This window comes from Pteropus medius, unplaced genomic scaffold (genome assembly GCF_902729225.1).
Source record: "Pteropus medius unplaced genomic scaffold, Ma_sr-lr_union100, whole genome shotgun sequence".
Taxonomy (NCBI): Eukaryota; Metazoa; Chordata; class Mammalia; order Chiroptera; family Pteropodidae; genus Pteropus; species Pteropus medius.
In genome coordinates this window covers 2,784,034-2,804,285 of record NW_024351732.1, presented here as the reverse complement: position 1 = coordinate 2,804,285, position 20,252 = coordinate 2,784,034, and the positions used below count along the sequence as shown (strand labels likewise).

General features: G+C 34.3%; 1 long non-coding RNA gene across 1 annotated transcript in view; it reads right to left on the bottom strand.

The window, feature by feature from the left end:
• The window catches only part of LOC120588979 (uncharacterized), a 31,951-nt gene extending 12,695 nt beyond the window's left edge, over window positions 1-19,256 (bottom strand). The window contains exon 1 of the long non-coding RNA XR_005649359.1: window positions 19,171-19,256. This is a non-coding gene — a long non-coding RNA (uncharacterized LOC120588979). The remainder of the gene's footprint in view (window positions 1-19,170) is intronic.
• Between the last annotated feature and the right edge of the window lie 996 nt (window positions 19,257-20,252).

Below are 20,252 nucleotides of genomic sequence, written 5' to 3'. Positions count from 1 at the left end.
TTTAAGTCAACAGAGAAACTTCCTCCTTTCTCTGGTTCTCAGGAAGTTGGTAGGATGACAAGGTAGGTGTATAAGTTTCCTAGGGCTATTATAACAAACTTCCACAAATAGAAGGCTTAGAACCACAGAAACGTATTCTTTCACAGGATTGGAAGTCAGAACTACTAATTTTTATATGTTGATCCAGAAAATGTACTAAGCAATATTGTTAGCTCTGTTAATGTGTATAATTTTTAGATAGGAATTTTTATGTTGAGAATAATGTTGTCTGCATATAATGGCATTTTCGTCTCTTTCATTCCTTATAATTTTTATTTCTTTACTTGTTCTTTTTCATTGGTTAGGACTTGCAGTAGAGTACTAAATATCAGGGGTAGTAGCAAGCATCTTTGTCTTCTTCCTGGCTTTAATCAGAATTCATGTAAAGTTTCACAATTAGGTAGATATTTGCTGTAGAGTTTTTGCAGAAATAGTGTTACAAGTTACATGTATTATTTAAGGTGATGCTTGTTGCTGTAACAGAAAAACTCAAAAATAGCAGCAACAGAACAATATGAGGTTTACTTATTGTTCACAGAAAATATTATTGGCAATAAGGACAAGGCTCTGTCAGCCTCATGGAGTTATTTGGGGACATAAGTCACTAGAGAGTTTACCACTTTTAATCTTTGGTTTCTAAGGTGATTCTGGGCAGTGATATCTAGCTGACAGGTAAAGAAAGAGAGCGAGTCATGAGTGAAAGGATTTTGTAGGATGGACCTCGAAGTGGTATACTTTTGACAGAACTTGGTCACATGGACCAAACTAGATGCCCAGGAGGAAGAAAACTATGAGTTTGTTATGCACAGTTTAATCTCTAAATTCATATATAGAGATTAAACAGATATAAAGGTATCTAGTTTTTTGTTGGTTTTAGATCAGAGAGGCCATTTTTACTAAATTTATTGGGGTGACATTGGTTAATAAATTATATAGGTTTCAAATGTACAATTCAATATGCCATATATATCGCATGTTCACCAAAGTTAAATTTTCTTCCATCACCATATATTTGACCCCCTTTACACTTACCTGCCTCCCCCTGCCCCCTTTCCTCTGGTAACCACTAAACTGTGGTCCATGTCCATGAGTCTTTGTCTTGTTCATTTGTTGCTTTCAGTTTTATATCCCACATATGAGTGAAATCATATGGTTGTCAACTTTTTCTGTCTGACTTATTTCTCTTAGCATGATAATCTTAAGATCTATCCATATTGTCAAAAATGGCAGTTTTTCATCTTTTCTTATGGCTCAGTAATATTCCATTGTATATATGTACATAACTTCTTTTTCCAATCATCTATCTAAGGACACTTTGGTTGTTTCCGTGTCTTGGCTACCATGCATAATGCTGCTATGAACATCAAGGTTCATATATCTTTACAAATGGATGTTTTCAAATGCTTTAGGTAAATACCCAGAAGAGATATTGCTAGGTCATGTGGTACAGAGAGAGGATTTAAAAGCATAAACATAACACCATTTACTAGATTGGCTCAAAATCTTTTTTTTTTTATTAAATATAATTCAAAACACAATGTTTTGCATAACTGGAAGCAAAACTGCTTTGATTGAACTAAAGGCCAGAGACTGAATATGGACCAAACAGTCTTAAACAGTCATGTGGTTGTTCCTAAGGTATCTATGAAGAATCAATCCTAAGGCACCAAAATAATGTTGAAAACATATCCTCAGTCCCATCCTACTGTGATGCTCCCTCCACATTTCCGCCAGAGTGATATTTCTAAACTATAAATCATGCAATATGACACTCTTTTTCAGAATTTTGGGATTCCTGAGACCTTCAGGTAGAATTTCAAATTTCTTAGTACATATTGCAAAGTTCATTCTAGTTTGATCCTCTTCTGGCTTTCTAGTCATAGTCTCCTGCCATAATCCTACATGTGAGCACCTTTTGCAATATCCTTGTGGAAGTATCTATGGTTTTTGGACCACAGAATAATTACTTGTGTTTCTATGACTTACCAGTTGTTTTCTCTCTGTTTGGAAAACTGTTCTCCACTTGATCTGCCTGAATAACTTATTTGGTTTGGGGAAAAAAATTAAATTAAAAACTTGAGTATATCTCATTTATGTTTTCTAAATAGAATTTAGTATGAATTGCACAATAGTACTAATTCTAATCTTATAAATATTATTTGCATGTTACAGATTATATAAATTCAAAATTCTTCTGTGCCTTATAAATATATGATATCAAGTGATTTTTTACTTGCAAGTAGTCACAGTTGAGGGGGTGTTGCTAAGATAAACATGATATTTTATTTTCAGCTTCCAAAGGAGACTAAAAAAATTAGTAGGAGTCTGTTTCTGCCACTTACTAGTTTCGTAAAACTAACCAAGTCATTTAACATCTTAAGCTTATTGTCTCAATTATTAATTGTACAATAATATGGTGCTTGTTGGGGTTGGGGATTATCTATTTCTCCCTTCTCATATTTCCATTGAGGGAAGGAAATTTGATATTTACTATCAATGAGGGTAAATCATTGTAGAAAATTCCCATCTATTCTCTTCCTTCTTGCTTATTTTTCCTTTCAAAGGAGAATCTAATCCGATTAGAAAATTTGGAGAAGTAAATAAGCCTGCCTAGTTCAGTCCCTTCTATCTTCAGAATCATCTTTTTTTCCAGTAGACCATACATTCTTGTCTGTTGTCTGCTGTCATAAACACAATATAGAAGGCGGAGCTACTTTTGAGAGACTGCTTGCATTTTCCAGCTTGTCCAGTAACTGAGAGAGAAGTTTGTTAACACTGAAGGGAAGCATTAACTATCCCTTTTGAGTGCAAATATAAAGCTACATTATTTAGTAATCTTTATCATAATAAAAATATTTTGTTTTCCATTTGCTCTTATCCTATGTACTATTTCTCAACTGATTTTGAACTTGGACACAGCAACATAATAATGTTTATTAATTTAACTAATAGTGCTGATTACATGGAAAGATAGATGCCTAGCACAGGGCATACCATATACTAAGTGCTCAATTAATACTAGTAATTATTATTATATATAATTGGGCCACACTCACCAAACATTTTTTAACAGCAAAGCACAACCCTGATATGATGATAGAGACCAGTAGACACATTTCGTTAATTTTAGCAATAATAATATCCCTTCAAGAAGGCATTGATTTCATTTTGTGATGACAACCTGTATTTGGAACTAGACAGATCCCAGGTGCTTGGTGTCATGTGGACAAAATATTAAGACATCATGGAAGATGAACAATCCATGGTTCTCCACCTTTGGGAAAGGATGTAAATAGGTTCATTTCTTCCTAAAACCACTGATAAAATATTTCACCATCAGGACCTGCTTTTTAGATTTGCGTTACATTTTATTACCTCTTCAACTTATTCTTCAATTTTTTTTTTCTGGTGTACCAAACATGGACATATTTTGATCATTCAATACTACGAGCATCAACTGCCTCTGGCGGTTATCACTTTTAAGCAGCCTTTCCTATAATCACCATCAGGAGCAGTAAACTTATAAAAGGTGTCAAAATGATGGATGACTCTCTGCAGTGATCTTTGATGCCTCCAACATACTGGGCTATGTGGAGATGGAAAATGAGGGATCACTCATAAAGCAATCTGGAGCAAGAGTGATGAAGAATCACTCTGATCAAAAACTGAAAAGCCCTTTGTTTAAAAAACCAAACTCTCTCTCTCTCTCTCTCTCTCTCTCTCTCTCTCTCTCTCTATATATATATATATATATATATATATATATATATATACACACACACACGCATATATATATATGTATGTGTGTATGTATTTATGTATAAAGCAAGTTAAGATAAAACAGTTTATTTCTAAATAAACGTCATTTTGATGGTCCTTTATGGAAAAAAAAAAGGCATTATCCTCTGAGGCCAGGTTATCACAGAGAAGGGGAAGAAGAATGGAAACGAGCATCATCCTTGGCATCTACTATGGACTCATCGCAGTCATCTTAGAACATATATATTACACCCCCTTTTCTCTTTTTACTTGGTGATACTGAAGCACAGAAAAATTAAGCAACTTTCCTAAGGTGATATGAATAAGTCTCTTCTAATTCTTATTAAAGTCTAATTGCTATCTGACAGTAGGAAAAAAGTTTGATTACCTATGGCTGTCTTGGAGACTTGCACAGAAAAAAAGATTGGTTTGTACCATAAAAATGGAAATGTGGAGCTTCTTTATGGGTTTTATAACCCCTAAAGCTATAGGGATATGTGAGAGGTTGTGACCTGCAATTATAATTATGGTTGTCATCATGTGAAAAGGAGGCTAGCCACTATAAATATTTCATGGCTGTAATGGGTTGGAAATGACTTTTAGAAGACCTATTCAAAGAGAAGTAAGTAGAATGCTAATTTTAAAAAATATATATTTTTTTAAAGTGAAGACATACCCAATATCAACATGGCTGTATAATCTCAAAAATTATACCATGATTATCTGATGGTTCTTAATGTTTTCAATTCTAAAAAGAATACATCACTACATTAAACTTATCTTGAATTTGAGCCAGTGGGGACTGAAACTAATGCTAAATTCTAAGGTATAAGTCAAGTTTCTTTCCTGCCCTCCAAAGATTATAGTGTAAAATGTAAAACTGTAATACTCTCAGATTACTTTATCAGTATTCCTCTTCTGGCAGTTAAAATTTTCTATTTTGCATTATATTTACTTCTTCTGTCCTATTTAACTGTAGGCAACAGAATTTCATACAGAAGGAAAAATAAAGAGCTTTAGGAGTTAGCTCCTGGCTCCATGCCTACCAAATGTATAAACTTGTACAAGTTAGTTATTCAATTTGCTCATTTGTCAACTAAGAAAAATAATACCTCATTATAGTGTGAGAATCAAATGAGTAAGCAATATATGTGAAAACAGAAAACACAATATCTGGTTTACAATAGATATTTTAAAAAATATTTGTCCCCTTTATCCTATTTTTGCTCCCTAGAGGAAAATATACATATCTGGTTCATGTTTATAGCTATAGTTAACACCAGCCCTGTGACTTAGAAATATCTAGCACCCAATTATATTTATAGATTGAAAGGAAAAACAGAAAAGAAATAAACTACTTTCAAAATCCAAGAAATGTTAAAGGCATTATTATCTTCAGAATTCTCCAAGGTTTGAGATGCAGTATAGAATTCATAGAATTTGGGTCATTTTACTGCATGTAGAACTTTTACATAAGAATACTATGAGCTTCAGAGAAATCAGTGCGTAATTTATATTAAAAATTAAATATTTCAAGCTTTATGAATATTTTTGAAGTGATCCATTTCCATTTGTTTAATGAAAAGAAAAAAAAATAGCAAGATGTGATAGCATTCTTTTTCAACACTCTGAACTAATTATGGTAATTTATCTCATAGCAAAATAAATTTAACATTTGAATAATTCAATTGGCCAAAATTATCCACCTATACAGCTCAAAGCAGCATAGTTTTCTGAAAATACAGTATTTATATACACGTGGGATGTTGGTCAATTATACAGGTGAAACCATCATTCGAGTCAACTTGCAATATACACAGTTCAAATGTTACACTATCTGGAGACTTACTACAGGATATAAATTATTCAGTAGAAGCTATGTGCATATTTCAACACCTTTTTAAAGCATCTTTACTGGCATTTTAAATGAATTTTAGTTACACACAATTTTATTATTATGAGACATCTCATAAAACTTATACTATTAAAATATGAGTGCATGTGCTTCTAGTTTGCTTATATACTAGAAAGACCATTGCATTCTAATGCTACTTATTGTTATTAATAATAATAATAATAATGTATAGTAACAGTGAGTAGTCAAAATAATTTATTATATATCTATGTTAGTTGAGGGGAGAAAGATGGGGAACTTGAGGTTTGCTCCTTCGCAGCATACCATTTTAGAAAAATATATAATCTGGTTTTCTGTTTTATACTGTAAATATAGTCACAGGATGAGGGGAGTATATTGTTAAAAGTCTCCAGGTGCAAATGCTGAGTGTTTAATAAAAGGGATAGGAGGTGTGAAATGAGATTCATCTCTGGCCCTATGCCAATTCTCTTCTGAAAGCTCTTGAAATACTTGGTTTCTATAGCCATGTGCCTGACCAAAGTCCACCTTGGGCTTTGAAAATTGAGGACAGAGAAGCATGTTGCAAGACACATTGTTCTCTCTTTTACTCCTCTCCCTCAAGTCCATTCCATTCAATATTCACATGACCTGACTTTTAGCTAGTCCTATAGAAGAAAGCTTTCTCTGGGAGCAGAGTTAAGGGGAGACAAAAGACAACTCTGCTCCCTCAAGGAATATAGGAATCAGGGATTGGCTATTGAATGAGAATCAGTCCAAAGGTGAATACTGGCTCACAACATACAAGTCATTGAGAATGCCATAAAATGTTGGCCGAAGAAGGAACATGATGAAATATAAAGGACTTTTGAAAGTCATATCATCATTTTGCTAGACCTTCAAATTTGTGGGCATTTCAAGAGTGGGGGATGGGGAAGAAAAGGAAACCTTCCATGGCAGAGAATGGAGCCAAAAAAGAAGGCAGAAGGCAATTCCCAACCAGTATCCCCCGGTTCCAATGAACCCAGGATTAAGAATGTTAGAAGCACAAGGGGAATAGCTGCCTTACAGGGTGGAGGAGAAGCTGCTGTGAACATGTGGAATTTCTCCTTTTTAAACACAGCTTTCTACAGGCTTTTGTAGAAATCATCTTCAGGAAAGACTGCATCAATAAAGAGTAGCTTGTTAAAGCTAAATACCATGTTTGGAGTTGTTATGGTTATATTAGTCAAAAATAATTATAGAGAGTCTGTTGTATATGAAAATGAGGCAGTTATGCCAGTAATCTGTTTTAAGCATGGAAAACAGGCAGCTTTTAGCAATAATTACTATATTCTGGGAAGTGCTCTACATAAATCAGGAGGCATATATTCCTAGAATCTTCCTCAACAGACACACATACACATATCCAGCTAATATGCAAATCACTGACATCTGTTGGGCACTGACTGTTACCAGACCCTGTTCTGAGTTTTCATGGATTAAGCCATTTCAGTCTCAACACAGCCCTTTGAAATAAATTACCATCATCTAGTGCATGGTGGAAGCAAGAGTTTTACTTAGATGAACTTGCTCTAGAATGTACATACACACTTAGATACAGAATATCTATTATGCGCACGTGCACACACATGCGCACACACACACACAGCTGCAGGATGAATTCTCCAGAAGTAGGAAGTGATGGGAGATCGGGGTTCAAGATATTTATTAGGAATCAATATCTATAAAAGGAAACAAAGGGAAATATGATTAAGTAGAGGAAAAAGAATTTCCATTCATGCCCAACAACGCCTCTGCCATCTTGACAAGAAACTCTGAAGCATAATTTCCACATCTGGCCCAAACGACTGAGACTATATACCCCCACCTTGTCCAGTCACTGAATCTGGGCTGTTTCTAAAAGGACATGACCTTAAGTGGGGTGGATCTTTGGAGCTGAGGCAGACTTGAGAACTGACCGCTGGAGGCTATCTGCTGACCATACTCTGATGACTGGGCAACAAGTTCTTCCTTGTAGAGAGATCTTGGACACACATTTGTATGTCTATACTCCTTCACACACACACACACACACACACACACACACACACACACACACACACACACACACACACACACACACAGTATGAATGTCTATGGAGACATATTGTGATATATTCGAATTTGTAAACACAAAACATTTGGTAGTATTACGTATACTTTGTTTTAGTCTGCCTAGCATTTTGTCCTTTGGAATACTACCCCTCTCCAAATTCATGAAGTTTTCGATGAGCTGACAATCATACATAAGATAGAAACTTAATATTGACCTTGATAGCAGCTACAATGCACAAACTCCTGAATCACACTCATATAAAGTCTAATGGAGATGTTCCTGGTTGTCGAGCAGCTTTCTGGGTTGTTATTCAGGAATTAAGGTATCCTGGTTTCTCAAAATTCCCCCTATTAAGTTGGCAGGTGAGGAAAGAGAGAGGACTATTTGGTAGGTTTGTGTAGATGAAGCTTGGAAGAGGGCGAATAGCTCTTTGCTTCTATTCTAAATTTAATTGACCAAAACTGCGTCATTTGTTCACATCTAACTGGAAGGGAAGCTTGGAAATATAATTTAGCTCCATACTCCTCACCAAAAGAAAAAGGGGTGGGTGAATACAGTGATTTCAGCCAAAGCAGGGAGATGCAAACCTGAAAAATATAAATGTCATATCCCCTTAATGAAGTGAAACTATGGTCCAAGAAGTGAAACTATAAGCCAATCAAGTGATTAATAATGATCTCTCAGTGTAGGAACAAAGAATAATTATTTTTTTCAATTGTTAAGTTGAATATATATATAAAATTATAACACAAAGTGGCCATCTTCCCCAGATACATGGAGGAATTAAATCTGCAGTAGGAAAGCAAGAAAGCAACATCCAGGAGAAATTTGAATGGAGACATGCAAAAAGAGTCGACTACTCTTCCCTTTCTTTAAGTTGATAAAAGCAAAGCACTACAAAACATCGTGAGATAAATTTGAGAACCAGGAAAAGCAATTAAAAGTTTGGAAAGCTGAATGAACCATAACTTTCTCAAATATACCACACACCAGAAAAGTAAAGTATTAACTAACCTCCAGTATCTTAAATGTCATACACTGGAAAGCAAGCTTGGTTAGAAATCAGAGTCTATTTTCTATTTCATTCCAGTTTATTGCTTAATTTTGCCTGAAGACAGAGATCAACGTGAAGAGTTTCAACTGGGCAGAATGCTGGTTGGAACACCAAGGCCTATTGCTAAGGCTAGATAGCCTTAATGTATGGTGCAGATAAAAAGGACCAACAAGATTCGTGCTGTTTGTTATTAGCTCATAGGGTTCCCATTAAGCAACTGGACTGGAGACTACTGGAGTTTTGAGTGACTGTTATTGTGAGAGAAGTCCCAGGACTGTTCAGCTGCCCAAGACAATTTCCAAACTATATTATCATGACATAAGAAAGTGGTGAAGCCACCTGAAGACTAATCTATGCCTCCTCTCAACCATGACAGTGGCCAACAAGAAACATGGAAGCTCCTTCCAGCATATGGAATCTCTGACTGACAAATTGGCTGACCAAGGAACAAACTCACTCTAACGAAAAGCCAGAATTCATAGACTAACAATCGTTAGGTGGATGTTTTACTTCTTCTGTTTTCTATGTGGGAGTACTTTGAGTATGTTAAAGGGAGTTAAATTTATGATTTATCCACAGATTGAAAAATATAATGATCCACATTTGGATCTGACCAAGAGAAGTTTGCCCTAGATCTAGAGATTCCATACATGGAACTAGAAGCAATACTAATTATGACTTTAAATTGTCCACTTTAGGGAAGAGATAAGTACATTGCTTTAATTTCATCATATAAAGTAAAAACATTTTTGAAATTATGTGAAGGGGATGAGGATGTCTATATTCTTATAGCTAAAGGATAGAACGTCATGGAGATGCACTGTTTACTTCTTATGCAGTATTCCTTTGAGGAATTCTATCCATTCTATATAATTTTCTTAAGATAGTTGCAGTACTCAGCCCTTTGGCCTTAGTGGTACATGATTCAAACTTGCTCAGTGTTGATATATTAGTTCCCTGATAACAATGATTGATCTAAATTATAGGGAAATTTATTAAGTGGAACCATGAAGAGATAATGAGGCCAAGGCACAGGGGTAAGCATAACCAAGAGACAGAGAGTATGTTGATGCACAGTCCACTGATTTTAAATACTATGCTCCTAAACATTGCGATTCCTGAAGCCAATATGTCACGAGACTTCTCTGTCTTTTCTATCAGTCAGTTCTCTTTTTCCATCAGTTAGTTGAACTTGGGCTTCTTCCATTTGCAATTTAAAGAGTTCTAATATAGAGATATACATATATACAATGACTAAGTATATGTTCAGCAGATGCATATTCTAATATAGCACAGTGGTTTACAGTATATACTTTAGAGTCAGACTATCCTGCATTCTAATCTCAGTTCTGTTCTTAACAGAGTGCTTGCAACATAGAAGGTAATTCATACATGTTACCTGGTATTATTAACATCATTATCATTTATTCACATGCATTCTCATATACATACTCATATATAGCCTCATTTCTTAACATTTACTTAATTTATTTTCAATAAATATTAAAACTACTCCTCTTTTCAAAATGTGGCACCATTTAAAGTCTCTGAACTTTGGTATTGTAGAACTCTAAGTTTTAAGTCTCTCCACTCAAAAAGTCTAGGTCGTTGTGATAAATGAGCTAAATGGTTGCCATTTTCCTGGGGTACAGTAAGGAGGTGACTGCAAATTAGTTCATGAGAACAAACATCCATATTTCCACCGATAGCTTTTGGGATGTTTTACAACTCAACAAAATGAAATTTTGTTTTTTAACTTATATTTGATAATCGGTAGTCCAAAAGGCTAGAGATCAAAACTCAGCTCTGTCAAGCCTAGGGCATATTACAGAACCTCTCTTAAACATTGCTCATTTATGAAGTGGGAATAATATATGCCTAGCAGATTGTTAAAACTATTAAAATGAAAATGAAATAGAATTGATTCGTAAAATATAAAATATTAGATAAATTCAAGGCATTGGGGAATTACTGAAAATACCCAATGCAGTTTTAAAACTGAAATGCAGTCTCAGGTCTTCCTTATATTTTGATCACTTTTAAAATGTCAAATTGACCCTCTACCTTGTCTTACACTCCCTCCCTCCTTTTCCTTCTTTATTTCTATGGAGATGTCATTCTCCCCCTGCCCCCTTGAGGACTTGTGCAAGCTGCCTGGGACGCTGAAGGCTTAAATAAGGCAGAATGTAAACACCATTTAAGCCCCCTTCACCCTGTGTGCCTTTCATTATACAGCACACAATGAAGAGAACAACAACAACAATAGCATAGTCACTTATTGACTGGGCTAGAGCTAATAACTAGGACAGTAGGAAAACTTTACTGAACATGGATGGTAACACAGTAGAAAAGTTTATAATAACCACTAGGAATACTATTACTAATTTCTTGCATTTAGGGGTCAATGCTTATGAAGTTAACTTAAAATCACAAATTAGAAGTAAATGGTTCCCACCAAATCGGTAAATTCTTTAGGGAAAAATAATTTAAGTTGACATGTACCTAGATTTTTAATAAAAATTTACTGGCATATATTGTGTAGCATTTAAAACAAAGTATGGGTGATTCCCATTTATTCACCGTCAGGGTGTACTGAATTTGAATTTGGTTGCTTTTACTTGAGTATGGCTTCTAGAGAATGGATACCTAATAAAGCTTTCAATAAGTGTTGGAGGAAAACATACATATAAATAAAAAATTAAGGACAAATAACAAACAGCATCTAATACAGAGTTTCTCAAACTTTAGTATGTGTTAGAATCATCTAGAAGGCTTGTTAAAACACAGATTGCTGGACTCCACACCCCGAGTTTCCAATTTTGGTTGAGGTGGGGCTAACTAATTTGCATTTCTTAAAAAAATACCTTGTTGATGATGGCCCAAGTACCACGCTTGGAGAACCACCGCTCTAAAAAGCAGTACAAAGCAGTGAATATGGAGAAACAAGTGGGTAATAAAGTTACCATATGGAACATATTGAGTTCCGCATGGTCTGGTGACCTCACTGATTCTGAAAACAATGACACAATGTCACTAGAGCCAAAACGCTGCCCAGGATCTGAGATAGCTCAGGATTTCATTGGCAGCCAGTCTAACTAGATGCATGCAGTATATGTAAGTGAGTTGATATGTGCTCAATCAAAGCTATCCCTTAAGATAATATATATGCTCTTGAAACAAAGAACTCTTTTCTCCACTGTGGAGATAGTTTCTGGGGGAAAAAAATCATTTTTGTTACAATCCATCAAGAGTCCTTCACTCTTCAATACACCTGAGCCACCATTTTCATGGCTTTTAAAAGCAACTCTTTAGTTCCTCACCAGGTTGCAAGTCAGCTCTAAAAGAGCTGTATGAGAGTCATTTCAATATCTATCATCTCACCAAGTGGTAGCACTAACCCCTTTTTCTCTTCGTGTTTTATTGTTGTAGCTCACTACCCATCTCTCTACCCTCCATGAGAACATCTCTACTATTCTTCACTGCCACCAAGTCTTGGTTAGAAACCTATCTGATAGTTCCCTACGCACTCTAAATGTTAGGGAAAATAGTTTGATGGTATCAACATTTCTTCCTGGAGTGCTCGTGCCCAGCTCCTCCCATTAATCCCCTCTTGTCTATAATGACTTTCTCATTTGGCCTGGCATAGAGTTTATCTGAACTAAAAAAGAGAATGGAAATATCTGGTTGTGTTCCCTTCCATCAAGGTGTATCACTAACCTATTTACCTTCTGCTTGTGAGTGGTCCCTTTCCCTTTCTCTACATTGCCATCTAGAAATTGCTTGATGAAATTGTAAAAAAAAAAAAAGTCCCTTCTTTAGTATGATGAATGTGTTGTCTCTGCAATATTTATTAACATGACAGAAATCTATCAGGCAAAGCATCTATTTGAACATAATTAAAGGTGACCATTTATTGTGGGCTATCCATATAATTTCAGACTCATTTATCAGAGATAATTTTCAATGGATAATCATGCATGTTATGAACTAACTGAGGAAAAGCTGAACTATCTGCTGGCCTCCTTAATCATTAACACTAACCCAAATGCCTCAGTTTTTTTTTTTTTGCAATTATTTAAGGTGACAGAGAAGTGCCCTTCCCCTTAATTTTGTTATGGTAACCTATGTAGTTTCTTTATTATTATTTTTTTATTCCCTGAATATCACAACAACAAAATACTTAGAGCAGTCTCAGAAAGTTATTTGTGGTATATCTTTAGGGAGTGGGTTAAGATTTAGTACATTTTCTATTTAGGATTATACAGCACAGGGCCAAGTTTTAGATGATGTTAGTGTTGATTGAATCCTTTAAAATACAACCCTCACTACTGCCCATCATTGTGCCTCTAAAGAAACCAGGGAGAAAAGGACCTCTGATTACCCCTTACGTGATGCCCTTGTATCTAAGGAATAGGGCTAATGAGAGAGAATACTGACTCCTCAGATATGCTGCCAGGGCTGGCAAACACCTAAAGTGCTATTTCTATTAGTTGGGTACTTTTATTTATGGATAGTAGAAACCTAAGTCATCTTAGCTTAAACAATACAAGGTTTAATTATTTCATAGAGAAAAATGGGGGCGGGGGGGAGGCGGTGGAGAGAAGGACATTATCAGTCTAAAAAGAATCAGATCATCATTTATTTTATTAACCATATTGATGTTAGAAGGCATTAGATCAATGCCTTTAAAGTTCTGAAGAAAATTATTTTCAACTTAAAAATTTTAATACTCACCCATTTTATCAATACAGTGTGTTAAAGAAAGTTATTTTGAAACATACATTAACTAAAAAGTCTACCTAAGGATACACTGTGCACTATAGTAAAAAGACAAAATGAATATATAAACCAGGGAAGATTAGACACGGTATTCAGTTATTCAGGAAAAAAATTAAACTTTAATTTGATAGCTGTGACACAGGAATACAGAACAATTAGTCAATAATGGAAATGAAACAGAGGACCCAGGAGATAGGTTATCTGGAGATAGAGAGAGAAAGTATGAGAATATTACAATATTATATATGTTAGATGGTATGGTCCTACTTTTTTAGTCAACCCTCATTTGTCTAGTTTTGTCTTAAGAATGTAATAAAATTCCTCATCCAATGCTGTCCTTCTTCCCATTCTAATCATCATTATGAATTTATGCATTTTTAGTCCATTACTATTCTATTATGGTCTGAAGAAGAAGCATATATACAAATATATACTCAGTCCTCCCTCAAATGAGAAGTACTCTTTAAATATTTAAACAACTTAGTAAGTTGTTTTATTGAATGTTATCCTTACTAACAATTTTAAATCACATTTGGCACAAGATGCATTAATTATACACGAACACATAAAATATCTGCACATATATGCAAACATACATGCAGACTGTGTAGAGGAGTTATTTTCTGATTCCGGGGTTAAAATACAGAACTACATCTTCAGAGTACATTTCAATGAGGAAGGAGGTTTGGTCAAGGTCTCCAGGATGGAGTACTGCAAGGAAGGGAAGCCTTTGGTAACATTCTTTGGGTTAAAGGGAAACCATGAAAACTGAAAGGATACCAGAAGAGCCTAAGCATACTCAATGTCGAAGTCATTTATAAGTAAGGGAGGGGAGTTGTACTTGATATTGCTAATAGATTCTGGAGTCCTAAAATTTGGATCTTAGTCCCAGAAGTCATATTTTTTAGCTGTATGACCTAGAGTAGGTCATATAGCTCTCCGACTCTCATTTTTTTCCTTCTGTTGAATAGTGTTATCTCAGAGTTGAAATTCAGGTGACCATGTAAGGTGTCTCCAGAAATAAATTTAAGTTATCTATGAAATCAATGCCACCTACTAGGCAGTTGTCAATAGGTTTCATAGAAGCAGGCTGAAGCAAACACAATCATTCATCTTTTCTTTGGGATAGATTTTTCAGGAACTCTTTTTCCAACCATGCTGAGTTATGCACAATGACTTCAATATTCTATACTCATTTATCTTTGCATATATTTGGTTCAACTCTTATACTTGATTGATAGAATCCTTCATGACTAGCTCAAGAATTTGTTCCATGTGAATTCGCTGATCTTCTCAAGCATAGGAGCGAATTTCTTTCTTTGTATCAATCTTTTGCTAAATACTCTTATCATTGCTCCCCACAACACACACACAATATTTATAGGCCCTGAGAGGCCACTGGTCTTTTTTTTCTTAATTTTTATATCTATAGAACTTACTGTATAGAATGAGAGATGGCAGGTGTTAAATAACGTGGAACTGAATGGAAGTTTAAAAAGGGTATGGTGTTTCAAATGACTGCTGCACAAACTTTAAGTAACAAGTATCTTATGTTTTTATGAAAATGGAAGAGTTAATAATAATAGTGACATTTAGTATCAGCCTTCTTTCTGCCAGAAATTATTCAATTATTTTACTATAACTTTTTAGTTTAGAAATATCCTAGGTATATTTATGTTCCCAGTTGAATGCATTGCTTATACACTTGAATAAAGTTTTAAATGAAGCTCTGTACAACTAGAATCAATCAATTAAATCAAATAATTTTATCAATAGAATTACCACTGAAGATTATGAATTGTAGGACATATTTTTATCTGAGAAAATTGTACACTTGGATATAATATACAGTTGATTTTTGTTATTCATGGTTGTTATGTATTACTGAATTAGCAAATACTAAACCATTGCTCCTAGGAGAAATATTGGTTAGGTCCCTATGAGCCTCAGGTCACAATATTATCAACTGATTAATACATGACCTTTTTCATTAATGTGCATTTCTGCTAAAGGCACATTATTTAATATATATGGTTGATTCATTAACCTTGAACTCATGACCTAAACACTATAACTCATGCCTGAACCAAACTTGTCTAACACGTATTTTCTCTGTAAGGCAAATCATAGCCTCTTTGGGCATAGTACCACTAGACAGCATTTCAGAACTATGCTTGAGAGACATTTTAAACAAAAAATCACTATGGGTGGTGAACACACAATTCAATGTATATATAAGCCTTATTGTTGAATTGTACACCTGAAACTTACTGGATTTCATTAACCAATGTCACCATAATAAAAAAAAAAAGTCAACAAAAAGCACGAATTTGCAAAAATATGGCACTAAGTAGACCACAGAAAAGATACTTGTTTATAATATGAAAACTCAATGAAAAAGGCAGAAAATTGCTTTTTTTGACCTTAGATGAGAACATGCCTATTAGGTGACTCAAGTTTTCAACACTCTGTCCATATTCTCAAACGACTGTGAAAGTTTTATGAGTATTGATTTGGGGCTTTCAAATAATTTTAAGCAAGTAGTTCAATTTGCAAATGCAGAATCTAGAAATAATTAGGATCGACTATATCTTCATAATGATAATGCACATTAAACCGATCCATCAGCAGTGTTCTTCTCTCTTGGAAGATGATAGATTCATTGATAAACATCAATAGATACATTGTATAAAGATGGACTAAATTGTTGGTGGGGGTGGCAACAATGGAATGTGGGAAAATATTCCAAGATTCTATTCTTAAGGCTTGGCTTCTCAAGCTTTGGAGTACTCTCTGAAATGAGTTGCCGCTGGAAATACTCTTTCAACTTCTTTCTCAGTATAGTTCTGTTTTCTTCTACTTACACAGAAAAAGCTCAGTAAATGAACAAAATTAATTGATTGTTGGCTAATTCAGGAATATACTAAGCTTAAGTTTACATCTTAAGACAGTTATTAAACTATATTGTAATTTTTTTTTTGTCACAGCAATAGCTAACATCTGAATGAAAAGAAAAAAGTTCTCTAGCACTTTGAAATGTATGTACTAGCATAACTATTTCTAGAAAACCAAAAGTTAACTGTCAATGTACCTCTACAGTTACTAATAATAATCAGTCTAGGATTTCCATGAGGCAACCATTATCTGGGGTCTTGCATTTACCTAGATAAACATATTTATACCAGTATTCTTAGTGCCCTTTATGAAAATAAATGGGAGAAATCTGTCTTAGATTTGTTTGCACCCCACTGCAAAATATTACACTGTTCTTAGGCATTGTGTCATATAATCAATAGGTTTCCTACTTGGTTTGGGTACTAAGAAACTCTAAATGATTTTGTAAGTATTTCACAATTGTGAAAGGTATTCTATTAAATATTTGTCCTTGTTTTCAGCAAACTTATTTTCCTATTCCGCCACTATTTTCTACTGCCTTAAATCTTTTCCAATTTATATTCCATTCTGTGATAAGTATTTGTGTCCACAGCCACAAATCTTTTCTGGAATAAAAATGGACTTAAGTACTTCGATAGTATAAAAAGTGATAATGTAGTATTTATAAGAAAACAGTCAATAAATAACATGTTTTAGGAATGTATTTATCATCCTTATTAAAATAGTGATATCTTACTCTACATAAAATTTAAAGTCACAGAGTTACAGAGTACATGAAGATTAGACTCTAAATTAGTACATAAAATATTGAATATAATCAAAATATATCAGCGAATATTCCTAAGACAGTTGGTCAACAAATAGTCTCTATGTAGCATTAAAGAAGCATACTGCATGAAAAATATGACTTTTAATCTTGGGCCCATATTACCTCAGGAGATGCTTGCACCAGCAGATTCATGTGGAAACTGAGACTTATGGAAAAAATATTTAATTCATAGCTCCCATCTCATGAGGATTTAGGGGCATAGGTTCATTAAATGGAATGGGAGAAAAAAATTGCTCAAAACATTTAAATTATTTCTCTTTCTCCCTTTGAATCAATGTAAATTAAATATATATGATAGATAGTTTAGATTATATTATGATCTATATGATAAAAGATCCAGAATATATATCACCAAAATGTATATTTCATGAGGGGAAGAATTTTGTTGTGATTTTAATCACTGATGTCCTCCACAGTTGCCTGTCACATAATGGGTACTCAAATATTTATAAATGCATGAGTGCAGCTCTACAGTATGTGTGTGTGTGCATATGTGTGTGTGTGTATGTGCGCGTGCATGTGCGTGTGTGTGTATACATATACATATATATGTATATAATTATGCATGCACAAAACTTAATAAATTATTTTCCAGTCCCACTGCATGAAGAAAATTGGATAGCCTTATTTAAAATGTGTTCTTTAATGGTTTAAATATATTCAGAACAAAAAAAGGCAAACCAGAATACATTAACCTGACTGTATTAAAAGGTGCCATCTTTCATCTAGTTGTATCTACCAATTATACAGTCAGATAAATCACCTAAATGATTTCATCCTCATAGAGTTAGCCTTGTACTTTTAGACAAATTTATAGAAAAACAGTCTTCATGACCTTGAGGTAGAAAAGAGTTCTTAGATATGACTCCAAATACTTGGCTAGGACAGAAAAAATATATGGTAAATTGGACTCAGGGAAAATATTTGCAAATCACATATCCAGCAAAAGGCCTGTATCAAAAATATTTTAAAACTCTCAAAACTCAACAGAAAGAAAACAAACAAAGTCAAAAATAAAGGGCCAACACAATATTGAAGTAAAAGGACAAAATTGGAAGACTGACAGTACCTGTCAAGATTTACTAAAAGCTACAGTAATAAAGGCAGTGTTGGTATTGGTGAAAAAATAGACTAACAGATCAGTGAAACAAAACGGAGAACCCAGAAATAGACCCACATAAATTTAGTTAACCGATCTTTGACAAAGGTGCAAAGGCAATATAGTGGAGCAAAGAGTCTCTATAACAAATGGTGCTAGAAAAACTGGACATCCACATGTAAAAAAATGAATCTAGACATAGACCTTAAATCCTTTTTAAAAATTAACTCGAAATGGGTCTGAGACCTAAATGTAAACTGCAAAACTATGAAACTCCTATAAGATAACATAGGAGAAAACATAGAGGACCTAGGGTGTGGCAATGACTTTTCAGATATGACACCAAAGGTATGCTCCATGAAGGAAATAACTGATAAACTTGACTTCATTAAAATTAAAAACTTCTGCTCTGTGAAAGACAATAACAAGAGAATTAGAAAACAAGCCAGACTGGAAGAAAATATTGACAAAATACATATCAGATAAAGATTTGTTATCAAAACTATATAGAAAAGTATTAAAACTCAACAATAAGAAAACAAAAATCCCATTTAAAAATGAGCCAAAGGCCTTTAACAGACACCTTGCCAAAGATGATATGCAGATAGTAAAGAAGCACATGAAAAGATGCTCCACATCATATGACATCAAGAGATTGCAAATTAAAACAGTAATGAGATATCACTATATTCCTATTAGAATAGCCAAGGTCCAGAATACTGACAATGCCAAATGCTGGATAAGATGTGGAACAAGAGGAACTCACCTTCATTTATTGTTTGTTGGAATCTGAAAAGTTATATCCACTTTAGAAGACTGTTTGAAGTTTTCTTTTGGCAGCAATCAGATTTCCTTCTGTAGGAGAATGGATAAATAAACTGTAGTGCGAGCAGACAACGGAATATTATTCAGCACTAAAAAGAAATGAGCTACCAAGCTAAGGAGAAACCTTAAATACGTATTAATTAGTGTGAATCCAACTATATGACATTCTGGGAAAGCAAAAATATGGAGATTATGAAAATAGTCGTTAATGGTTTGGGTGGAAGAAGAGGTGAAGAGGCAAAGCATAGAAGATTTTTAGGGCAGTGAAAACATGACATTATAATGATGGATATCTCATTATACTTTTGTCAAAACCCACAGAATGTACAACATCAAGAGTAAACCTTAAGGTAAAATATAGACGTTAGTGATTATGATATGTCAATGCAGTTTCATCTTTAGTAAGCAAAAAAAAAAAAAAAGTACCATTCTGGTCAGTGATATTGATAATGGGAGAGGCTACATGCATGATGAGGGAGGAGGAGTTTCTATGGGGAATCTCTGTACCTTCCTCTCAATTTTGTTCTAACCCTAAAACTACCCTAAAAATGGTCTTTTTAAAAATAGACAAAAGATTTAGTCACACACTTTATTAAAGAAGACATATGGATGACAAAAAAAAGCACATAAAAATATTCAATATTATAAGCCATTTGGGAAAGGTAAATTAAACCACAATGAGGTACAATGACATATCTATAAAAATGGCTAAAAAAGAAAAGATAAAACTAATACAAGGTGCTGGCAATGATGCAGAACTACTAAAAAAATGTATTGTTGATGAGAATGCAAAATGGTAAATGGTACAGCCACTTTGAAAACTAGTAAATAGATGTTTGCTCCCAATTCCAATGTGTTATGTGGGGGTGGGGGTAGGGCAGATCCCCACACCAACACGCAATTGTCCAATACCAGCTGAGTGTTCTATAATTTAATTTAGTTCTGACACTATTTACCTGGGGATAGCCTCAGATCTACAGATTAATGGATTGGTCCTACAAGACATTCACCTTTCTACAATTC